This window comes from Sphaerodactylus townsendi, linkage group LG05, assembly GCF_021028975.2.
Source record: "Sphaerodactylus townsendi isolate TG3544 linkage group LG05, MPM_Stown_v2.3, whole genome shotgun sequence".
Classification (NCBI taxonomy): domain Eukaryota; kingdom Metazoa; phylum Chordata; class Lepidosauria; order Squamata; family Sphaerodactylidae; genus Sphaerodactylus; species Sphaerodactylus townsendi.
This window is the reverse complement of record NC_059429.1, coordinates 72,538,347-72,550,642: the sequence shown is the minus strand read 5'-3', so window position 1 is coordinate 72,550,642 and position 12,296 is coordinate 72,538,347. Positions and strand designations below refer to the sequence as shown.

Below are 12,296 nucleotides of genomic sequence, written 5' to 3'. Positions count from 1 at the left end.
TGGGCCAGTTCCACATTCTCATCCTAACCTACCTCACAGGATTGTTGTGAGGATACAATGGGAGAGAAGAGATATAAGCTGTCTTGGGTCCCCACTGGGGAGAAAGAAATGAATAAAGTAAGTGAATAAAATATATAAGCTCCTGGAGGGGAAGCAGGGAGAGAGCAGAATGAACCAACAAGAACAACATCTCTGTTTTCATTTGATGCTCACATCCCTACAAATTGAAGACCATATCACCTGGACTACAATGTACCAGAGAAAACCAAAGCAATACTAAAAAAACTGCAATGTAGAGAACAAGCCTAGAAAAATAACTCTTGATATGTATAATTTATATACATTATAAAAGAAAACAGAAGCTCCAAATCACTAGTTATTCTATACCCCTTACAAAGTGGATTGAAAAGCAAAGTTGGTCTTTTTTAGCCTGCCTGTGAAAAAGTTTTTTTGCTCTCTGGTGAACACAGTGGTTGGGATTCAGATATTCCCTCTGCACAAATGCAAAGGTTTGCTTGCACTTGATGGGGCATCTCTCTCTCTCTCTCTCTCTCTCTCTCTCTCTCTCTCTCTCTCTCTCTTACAGCTATATTCTTTGTATAACATAGGAGAATAATTCTGCAATAGACAGAGTTCTGGAGGCAAGGACATATTTTTCTTTTAGTTTAAAAACTAATGAGTACAATGACTTTTTGAGATATATTTTTTAAAAGTTGAGTTTATTGAGGTCTGGAACTATTTTTTTTCTAATCAGTACCACCTATTGTGTTACAACTTCAGAATAATTAACTTGATAGAAGACCATTAGAATATCCATTAAACTCAGTTTAACCCCATTTGGGCCACCTTGACTGAATGAAGAAAGAAGTGGTAAAAATGTCTTGCAGTTAATCATTCCAAGAGCACAAGCAGCCATGATGGTCCATTAGAAGAATTTAAAAAAACAACAACACAAACCACAACAGCAGGGCAATATTGTTTATTATTAAGACCAAGACAAATGTCAAAAAGTAGCGAGCAAGCTTTCATGTGTGATGTAAGGATGAGAGTTTAATATGAAAAATAAAAGAGAAGACATTTCCAGGCAAATGGAAAAGCCACCAGTTTGCACATTCATTTATAAACACTATAAGATAGAACCCAGAATCCTCTTCCTGTTTTGATTCTGGGAACAGAGGTAGGATAGTATTTGGTCTGGATCAGAACTACATTCTTGGTAGTAAACATTTGGAGATGTTATGGCCACAGAAGTCAGGAAGTGGCCAATGGAAATTGTAGAAACAGTCTTAAAACACCTTATTCTCCCCATGGTTGACTGCACATTGACAAATAATAATTTTCTATGTATACTGATAAGTTGGACCTAAAACTGGCAGTGAATGGGCAGGAGTCCGAAAACTTGTCATTTAAAGCGAGGATTCTAGGAAGTGTCCATTTGAAGGATTACTGAGGGGATATGTTAGCCTCTGTCTCCTAACACTTATGACAAATAACTTAATCCAAATGGTTTATTTCTCAAATGCCTTACTAAGTCTTTGTGCTCTTCAGTTTCTAGCCAGCCAGCCTATGCAAAATGGCTATTGTTCTTTTCATTTTCCAATACCTAACGTGTTTGATGTCCATTTTCTCAGTCTAAAGAAATCAATGACTGTATCAGCAGATGAATATATTGGTTTTCCCTCTCCAAGGACAAGCCTTTCAAACAAGATGGTGTATTTTAGCTGGTTTTCTGAAGCCACGTCATTTTAATTAAAAAATATACCGAGAAGCTATTCATACTAGGGCACATGAAAGGTTTCCACAACATGCCCTGGAGCTGTTCAAGCTTAATAAACTCAAGGTGGACCTTGGAGGACACCAGGCTTGCTTTTGAGGAAGCCAAATAGATTTATAACATCTTCTTACAGCAAAGAGTTTTGTTCTTTGGTAAGAATATCAGGTGGGGGTTTGCTCTTGATTTACAAGGCACTGAGAATGATGTTGGGAGGCAGGGAAGCCTTTGTTGTTCTGTTCATTAGGCACCACAAAGGTGAGAGTGTGAGGAAGGCTTATTTCTGCATACCAAATAAACCAAGGGATACTCTAGTAAAAGCAGCTGGTCCTCCCCTGCTTTTGACTTACTTGGTGATGGCAGAGGGCAGAAGAAAGAGAGCGCATTTCATCTAGAAGATTATTTATGTATTCATTTGTAGAACTTGTATCCTTTCCTTCTCACTATTTCTGGTCTTCAAGATGACTAACAACTGTAAATTACAGCCTATTGACATATTGCTTGGTGGTTGAGGAAGTACTGTTGTAATTTTAACAACAATAGTTTTGATACCTCTGCCAAGTGAGTGAGGCCTCTTTTGTATGACATTTCATGCTTTTTATATGAAGTTAGGGAAACCTGTTATGTTTCAGCAGTCCTCTGATGAACCCCTTAATTAACAACCTGCACGGCACCAGTCAGAGAGGAATGAAGGCTCCAGGTGAGTCTCAAGGGAAAGGGCATTCCATAGGTAAGGTGCTGCAGCAAAAAAGCCTTGTGTCCAGTCATCACCTATGTCATTTTTGAAGGTGGGGGTAAGGCACATCCACATTTCCCTACCATATGATTTTTTTTAACCTGTACTCAGACACCAAATTCAGAATTTCTTACACACACACTCTAGCCTCAGCTATTAGGATAAACAAAAATACAACTCTGAATGGGAAATGTTTAGATTTTAGTATCTGTTAATTTCCAGATTTTAAGCTAAAACTAATTTTACAGGTAGGCAAAAAGTTGCACGGCAAGTTTTTCTATCTAGCTTTCAGTCTACCAGGATAAAAGGCTGCCAGTTTGTATTTTAATGGTGATAGTGAACAGAAAAAATAACTTTCTCTGTGGCATCAGGAACTTTATTTAATCAAAGAAATCTCAGGAACTTTCTGAAGCTTGGTGACTTGTAATTTTTTTATCAGATAGGATGGTGTGCTTATATGCAGAGGAGGGATTCAGGGGGTTCCGAAGTTTCTGTAGAACCTGTTGTTAAAATTTAAAATATCACTTTTTAAATACTTGAAATATTTTTTATTAAGCATTAATATTTTTAATACTTAAAATTTAAAAAGTGATATTAAAATATATTTTAAATACTTTTTAACAGTCATTATTTGAATCCCACCACCATTGGAACCTGTTGTTAAAATGGAGTAGCTTATACATCACCTCTGAAAGCTGAAGTTAACAGCAAGCTGTGCAGGTCAACCCAAATACGAGTCATTGATAACATCTATATGTGCACAGAGGAGAGAGCAGTGGCATCCCGATTGCAGCAGGCTACAACTGCAAGCCAAGCATCCAATGGAACATGCCTGATGTATGAGAACAGGGTGAGGAACTGAAGATAAGGGGGGTGGGGGAAGTCAACATTCCTTTTTTTACTTCAGACAAAACAACTGAAAGGAGTGATGAAATCACCAGGTAGCATTATCATTCACATGTTCTGTCAAGCAACTTACCATCTTGTAGAATTCTTTTGAAATGTGCAGTAAACCAGAAGTACCGCATTGTGATTTCACCAAGTAACTGTCATATGCCAACAAACTTCACTACTTATTCCCTCTCTCTGTAAAAATGCATCTCAAGAGAATGATGATGAAGTGTTTGCTTTAAGATTCAGTAGAGAAGGTTCATTAAGAGCCCCATGGCACAGAGTGGTACTGCAGTTAAAGTTCTGCTTCCAACCCAAGTATGATCCCAATGGAAGTCGGTTTCAGGTAACCAGCTCATGGTTGATTCAGCCTTTTATCCTTCAAAGGTTGGTAAAATGAGTACCCAGCTTGCTGGGGGTAAAGTGTGAATGACTGGGAAAGGCAGTGGCAAACCACACTGTAAACAGTCTGCCTAATAAATGTTCTGATGTGATGACACCTCATGGGTCAGAAATGACTTGGTGCTTGTACCTTTACCATTAAAGAAGATTCAGAGTAGAGACTAGGGAGAAAAAACTATCTGTCAAGATAATTGAACAGAATTTATTGTCCAGGGAAGATAAATGTACTGTATGAGTTAAAGTATTAGACCAGAACCAAAAGATTAGGGTTCAAATTTTCACTCATCCAAGTAACTTGCCAGGTGACCTTGGTTTAGTCACTATTCTGAACCTCCAATAGTTTTTTATGAGCATAAAATGGAGAAGGGTGGAAACTGCCCTGAACTACTTGGTGGAAGAATGAGATGAAAGGGCAGCTGCATCTTTTACTCCAGGGTATCCTGTCAAAACAGGCTGTTGGACTGAGAGCACAATTCAGAATCACTCCTGTCAAAACTAGAACTGCCAACAGCATGGCAGTAGCTTAATAGGCTGTTATTTACCTGGTGACGTTATTTGCCTTGATGTCATGAAAATTGCTCATTTTCACACACTAAGCTTCTATTAAAAGGACAGGAGATTTTTTTCCCCCTCAGGCTTTTTGCAACCCTAGTTTAGCTCTATGTTTATTTATTCACAAGATTTATATCCTGTCTTTCTGCCCACACAAGGACCATCAAGGTGGCTAACAAATTAAATCATACATGATAAAATCAAGTTTTAAACTCATTAACCCTTTAAATATACGTAATTAAAATAAAGCAATGTTAAAACATATACCAAGACATGAAAACACTGGTCAGATAAGAACATAAGAACATAAGAACATAAGAACAAGCCAGCTGGATCAGACCAAAGTCCATCTAGTCCAGCTCTCTGCTACTCGCAGTGGCCCACCAGGTGCCTTTGGGAGCTCACATGTAGGATGTGAACGCAATGGCCTTCTGTGGCTGTTGCTCCCGATCACCTGGTCTGTTAAGGCATTTGCAATCTCAGATCAAAGAGGATCAAGATTGGTAGCCATAAATCGACTTCTCCTCCATAAAGATGGGAGGGATCACTGAAACGAAACAAAAAAAGTCTGTATGCGCTAGTAGAACATAGCAACTGAAGTAGATGGGCTAATTCCAGAAGTTTAGGACTATGACTGAGATGGCCCTTTCCTGGGTTGCCACCTGCTTAATCTCTTACATACAAACTGGTAAGTCTTTATTGGCATAAAAGTACAATCCAGTATAATAATTCAAAGGAGTTTTGTATTTAAAAACTATACAAAACATAGAAGAAACAACATTATAAAAATGCATATGTTATAATTTTATGGTACCTAAAATTGACACTTGTTCCTAACAAGGCAAAGGTTTATAGCTTCCTGTAGGAAACTGGCTACCCTCTCACACAGACCCGCAGAAGGGCTATTTAATAAGGACATCAAAGCTGCAACAGAAGAGTTGGTTCTCAGTGCTAGAATTGGGGTTAAGAACTTGGTCCGAATCTCAGCATAGAATGAGCAGAAAAATAAAATACATTGTACTGTTTCAATAGTTGCTGAATCACAAGGGCAGACTCGTTCTGTATATGGTACTCTTTGGAATCATAGCGTTAAAGCGAGTGAGAGCGTAACCTCTGTGCTGCCTCAGATTTTGTAAGAGAGAAAGGTAACCAATTGGTTTGCTTGAGATTCCCAGAGTCAATGGGAAGCATGTCTTAGAAGCAGCACAAATAAGGTTTTGAGCCTCTATTTCCAAAAAAATCTGTGTTTTATGCTTCTATAAACATTAGAAGCAGAACAGGAATGAAAGGACTCAATAGATAGACCAATGGAGATTATCTTCTTCTTGACTGTAACTAGCCAACTAGATAAATGTGATTCAGTACACCTGCTTAATCTCAGAAAGCAGGGCACAAGACCAAGGCCCTCCTAATATGACTGTAGGGGTCAGGTGGCTTCATAAGTGAGCAGGCATGTTGGTCTGAAACAACAGTCCCTCTAACTGTGGTAAGGAACTGTGAGGAAGTTTCTTACCTTGGCACAGAAATGAGCTGCCTTCCGGAACTCCCCCTACCAGTGGCAATCTAAGCGTCACAGGACCAATACAGTGTCCAATTACAGGACCAATACAGGGGGGACCCGGGAAATTACAGGCCAGTCAGTTTGACATCTGTTCCTGGTAGATTAGTAGAATCTATCATTAAAGATAAAATTATAAAACATGTAGAAAAGCAAGACCTGCTGAGAAAGAGTCAGCATGGCTTTTGCAGAGGCAAATCCTGTCTTACAAACTTACTAGAGTTCTTTGAGGGTGTAAACAGGCATGTGGACAGGGGTGAACTGGTGGACATTGTCTACTTGGATTTCCAAAAGGCTTTTGACAAAGTTCCTCACCAGAGACTGTTGAGAAAACTCAGCAATGAAGGAAGAAGAGGGGAAGTCCTCCTATGGATTAAAAACTGGTTGAGAAACAGGCAACAAAGAGTGGGTGTAAATGGGAAGTTCTCACAATGGAGAGATGTCGGGAGTGGTGTCCCCCAAGGATCCGTTTTGGGACCAGTGCTCTTTAACCTATTCATAAATGACCTGGAAGTAGGGGTGGGTAGCGTGGTGGCCAAGTTTGCAGATGATACCAAATTATGTAGGGTGGTGAGAACCACAAAGGATTGCGAAGAGCTCCAAGCGGACCTTGATAAATTAGGTGAGTGGGCTCAGAAATGGCAAATGCAGTTCAATGTAGCAAAATGTAAAGTGATGCACATAGGGGCAAAAAATCCAAACTTCACATACACACTACAGGGGTCAGTGCTATCAGTCACAGACCAGGAAAGGGATTTAGGCATCTTAGTTGATAGTTCCATGGGAATGTCAACTCAATGCATGGCAGCTGTGAAAAAGGCAAACTCTATGCTGGGGATCATTAGAAAAGGAATTGATAATAAAACTGCAAAGATTGTCATGCCCTTTTTGAGATGCGACCGCACTTGGAGTACTGTGTCCAGTTCTGGTCGCCGCATCTCAAAAAGGATATTGAGGAGATAGAAAAAGTGCAGAGAAGGGCAACAAGGATGATTGAGGGACTGGAGCACCTTCCCTATGAGGAGAGGCTGCAGCGATTGGGACTCTTTAGTTTGGAGAGGAGGCGTCTGAGGGGGGATATGATTGAAATCTACAAAATTGTGCATGGGGTAGAAAATGTTGACAGAGAGAAATTTTTCTCTCTTTCTCACAATACTAGAACCAGGGGGCATTCATTGAAAATGCAGGGGGGGGGGGGGAGAATTAGGACTAATAAAAGGAAACACTTCTTCACGCAACGTGTGATTGGTGTTTGGAATATGCTGCCACAGGAGGTGGTGATGGCCACTAACCTGGATAGCTTTAAAAGGGGCTTAGACAGATTTATGGAGGAGAAGTCGATTTATGGCTACCAATCTTGATCCTCTTTGATCTGAGATTGCAAATGCCTTAACAGACCAGGTGATCGGGAGCAACAGCCACAGAAGGCCATTGCGTTCACATCCTACATGTGAGCTCCCAAAGGCACCTGGTGGGCCACTGCGAGTAGCAGAGAGCTGGACTAGATGGACTTTGGTCTGATCCAGCTGGCTTGTTCTTATGTTCTTATGTTCTTTAGTGTCTGTGCAGTTTGCAGGGAGCATTTCAATGTCAATAGGCTAATTTACCTTCATTATAAGACTGTATTACCTTTATTATGAGGCTCAATATAATGCTCAAGGGAGGGAGGGTGGCATACAAGGGAGGGGAGGGAAGGGGAGGGGGCTCAGCATCTGGACCTGCCCACCCACTCTAGTGGAGGGAGGGGGAAGGGAAGGTGGGGTGGCATATAAGGGGAGGGAAGTGAGGGAGGGGAGGGAAGTGAGGGGTGGCATGCAAGGAAGGGGAGGGAACCATCTAGACCTTTGAAGGCCAAGACTGGAACCTTGAATTGTGCCTAGAAACAAATGGGGAGCAAGTGGAGATAGGTCAAAACTGGAGTTTTCTACAATCCACTCCAGTCAACATCCTGGTTGCAGCATTCTGAAACAATTGCCGTTTCTGAACATTTCCCAAGAGCTGGCCCACATGAAGTGCACTGCAATAATCATATCTAGATGTAACAAGGGCATGCACAATCTTCATTGCTCAGGAAAGACCTCAGCCAGTCAAAACTAGAAAAAGGGCTTTCTGGTTGCAGCTGCCACCTGCTTATCCAGAATCAAGCTTCAGTCCAAAAGCACCCCCAGACTATGGACCTGTTCCTCAAAGAAGAGTTCAACCCCATCCAGAATGGATGACACCTTCAATCCTGGGTCAGACTTTCTGGCCACCAGTAGCACTTCCATCTAATCAGGATTGAGCTTGTTTTTTTCAGTCTGCATCTACATCAAAACTATGTTGAGGCACTGTTTCAAGGTTTCTACAGCCTCCCTAGGATCTGCTGAAGAATGAGATAGACCTGAGTATCATCTGCATATTGGTATCATCTGAGTATCATCTGTCCAGCCCGAATCTCCAGATAACCACACCCAGCAAGTAGATGTTGAAGATCATAGGGGAGACGATTAGGAAAGCGCCTCCCAATCTCAGCCCAGATAAGTAGTCTAGAATGATACCATTAAGGATAGTGTGGGTTCTGGAGATCTCCGGGAATTAGCACTGATCTCCAGACTTCAGAGATCAACTGCCCTGGAGAAAATGACTGCTTTGGGGGGATGGACTGTATGGCATTACACCTAGTTGAGGCTCCTGCCCTCCCCAAACACCACCTCCAAATTGCCAGGAATTTTCCAATCTGGAGTTGGCAACTTTACCTGTATGAAAACAAGTTTTTTTGTACAGACCATGTGTAGGGTGATCTGCAAAAACAGTGGGCTCATAATGGAGCAATTCTGCACAGACTTTCACTGTAAATGATCTTTGAAGTACTCCAGCCGAATACTGTAATTTTGTAGCACAGAACTAGCCGTCAGAGCTGTGTCACAGGTGGTCATGATTTTGAGGGTTGACTACCAATGTTTAAATGAAAAAGAAATACCAGTCTCTCTTACAAATGGGGCAGATTAAAACAGCAAGCAGTTGCTGTAGGAATAAGCTCAATTATCTGGCATATTAATCCCAGGGAGACTGATTAGGGAGCTAGTAGAAATAATTGATCACTCGGTGCAGCAACTGATGACTTAATGCTGTAGTTTATCATAGCTTTCACAGCCATCTGTAAATCTCCAGTCTTTCATTTCAGGTGTTAGAAATAGCGGTAGTGACTCATTATAGAAGCAAGTACATTCTGTGCATGCTCAGAGACACTCTACCCAGAGGCATATGGTGGGAAAATGGCACCTGGAGACAGCGGTCTCCGGGGGGGGGGGCCCTGCTGCACCAGGGGGTGGGCTCAGGGGGTGGGGTCCCACCCCTGAGCCCCGCCCCCAGGCCTCACCCCCCTCCCAGGTCCCAGCTGGCAGCAGGCAGTCTCTTCTGCCCTCCCCTCTTCTGCCCTTCCCTCAGCTCCTTTGCTTTTATAAGCATGGGAGTGGGCAAATTTCCAAGCAACATACAAAATGCTTGCATATTTGCCACAACCAAATAAGTAGCAGATCTACAGGGCAGTTTCAGGTTAAGAAGGAAATTATTGGAGATTCTTCCTCCAGTGTCTTTACAGATGCCATCTTGATCTGAACTGGGGCTCTGTGCAGTTCCTATTTAGAAAGGGGGGGACCACTTGGGAAGTCTGTTCAGAATACTGACAGTCTCACATATATCTCAATCCTAAAGGAAGCATACTTGGGTGCCTAACCAGTCCTTTCTGGCATTAGAATATGTTGGATAATTAATGGATGATTTAAGCTTTTTTCCTACCTGATTCTAACATGGAAAGAACTCGATTAAAAAAAAGAAAAAGCACAAGTAATTTGTGAAATTTGCTTCTGACTGTTTGCTTCAGCAACATCAAATTCTTCATGAATTCACTATTTTTGAAAGGGCTTGCCTTGTCTTATTTCTTGCCTTCTCCATCTAGTTCTGTCCCTCAACATCAAGCTGTCCAGGTTTTACAAAACAGAATCCAATCCATCAATGAATAACTTGCCACTACGCATTCATTCAGCACATGATGTCACCTGCAGTTTGCACAGTTGATTGGAATTCTCAGCAGAACTGCACTTGGCAAATGCAGCTTGTGGGTGCACAGCAGAGGAGAATATGACACTGCGTGGATAAAGAAAGATGCATTGTATGCCTGGAGCACCAGCACATTTCAGAGGGCTGTACTCACACCCCAACCTAGGGGAAGGTTTTGCAAATACCTATCTGATGGCAAGGTGTCTATTCAATTAATACACTCTCCAGCCATGACTCAAGACTCCCTCATGCTCTGGGTATAAGTCCTCTAGCTTGCCTACTGATGGATGCAAGTGAGTGAAGCTAAAATGTCTTCATTAGTATTTTGCCACAGCTATAATTGAGAGTTGCTATTTAAAGATGTTCCTTGTGGGACATGTAGAACTCATGGGAAGTGTACAAAAAGAAGTGGAATTTTCATAGACTTCACTTCATTAATACTCTTCACTAAATGCACTGGGGACACAGAAAGTGCTTGACTGAGAATCCCATGAGACTACACCAGCATGATTTAATGATTAAGAGTGGTGGACTCTAATCTGGAGAACTGGGTTTCATTCCCCACTCCTCCACATGAGTGGCAGACACTTATCTGGTGAACTGAATTTGTTTCCCCACTCCTACAAATGAAGTGCTGGGCAACGTTGGGCTAGTCACAGCTCGTTCAGAACTCTCTCAGCCCCACCTACCTCACAAGGTGTCTGTTGTGGGGAGAGGAAGGGAAGGAGTTTGTAAGCCAATTTGAGACTCCTTATCGAACAGAAAGGTGGGGTATAAATCTAAATGCTTCTTCTTCTCCTCCTCCTCCTCTTGTTCAAACTGGACATTACATACAATGTCCATGATCAGGTCCCAGGATTTTCTTAAAGACTTCAGCAGAAGGGCAAAAGAGAACTAGATCAGAGCTGCCATGCTGGGGAAGTCCTTTCCCTTTATACCCATTCCCCAACTCCCTTTCCCAAACTGCAGTTAGCTATAATGGGTGAAAAGACGACAGGTAATTTCCCACCAGGCCCAGGCAATGCAGGCAGGCTTCTTCTCTGGGATGTTCCATTCCTAAAAGTAAGTGGGGGGTGCACTGTGTGTGGGGGGTGCTCCGTGGGGTGGCAGGGGAACACCGCGGAAGGGGGGGCGGGGGATTTTCCACCCCCACGTGACCAGAATCGGTGTGCCCGGTGCGTTGCGCACCCCCCGTCCCCTGGTGGCTTCGCCACTGCTTAATTGTTATCCATTCTAAAACAGATGAAAAAAAGATAAGAAAAAAAAAAGTAAATAACTGCTTGCTCCTACGGAGACTGGTTTCTCAACAGAGCTCAGGAGGGCTCTCCAGGTGAATGTTTTTTGCAGAAATGGAAATGTACTTCACAAGTAGGATTGCAACCTGAAGAGCTCCAAAATAACAAACACAATTTAAGGCTAGAAGAAAGTGACATTGTACATGTGCCAGAACATAATTAGTACTTGATCAAAATATACCATCCTCGCAATATATTAAATTTAAATTGCTTTTTGCAGTTAGGTGCATTTTTTCTTTTCCCATTAGTACTTCTATTACTATGAAGTAAAGAACAGTTAAATAAAATAATGTCCATACATACACAGGGGACCTGTAGTAGGAATGCAGGATCAGTCTTTTGTGCTATAATGTATGGTGGGGTCTGCAACTAACATAAGACGCTCTTTTCAATTTATTTATTTATTTATGACATATGTTACAGGGTTTGGCCAAAGAAGCTGTTTGGAGACTGGCCTGAAGTGGTGTGCAACCCAAACAAAGGAGACATCGTATGCTGTCCTCTTCCCACCACATGCAAAGTTCTGTCATTGCATGGCCAGTTCAAAAAAACCTGGGGACTTCATGGATGAAGTGCAAGCCTGGAAGGACTTGTAATATCCTTACTTGTAGACATGTAACAAAAAAGATCACAAATCTGGATTTCTATTCCGCTGCACCTTTACCAAGGCCTAGTCTGCACATACAATAGATGAATCTTTTTCTGGCAATGCTGTTCCAGATGACAAGTGAGGGTTATCATGATCAAAGCCTCCTCCAAAATATAAATATTCCCTACACGTGGAAAACTGGCAAGGCAGAGAGAACAGCTACCACCCTCCTGGAGTTGGGCTGTGGTAATGGTTGAGTAACATCCATTCAGAGAACACCTCACCTTCACAACTCAGAAGCAGGTTTGTTCCATATCTACTGTGGATTATAACTAGCCTAAGGACAACACAGAGACCATCAAAAAACAATAGATTCTACATCATGGTCTATTAAGTGAATTATATGCTGTAGAGTCGCTTCAGCAGTCTGCAGTCTGTTGTCCCAATTCTCTGCTGTGACAAGC

General features: G+C 41.9%; 1 long non-coding RNA gene across 3 annotated transcripts in view; it reads left to right on the top strand.

The window, feature by feature from the left end:
* The window catches only part of LOC125433244, a 63,123-nt gene extending 51,337 nt beyond the window's left edge, over window positions 1-11,786 (top strand). For all 3 annotated transcript variants that reach the window (XR_007244618.1, XR_007244619.1, XR_007244617.1), the window contains one exon: window positions 11,667-11,786. This is a non-coding gene — a long non-coding RNA (uncharacterized LOC125433244). The remainder of the gene's footprint in view (window positions 1-11,666) is intronic.
* The last annotated feature ends 510 nt before the right edge of the window (window positions 11,787-12,296 follow it).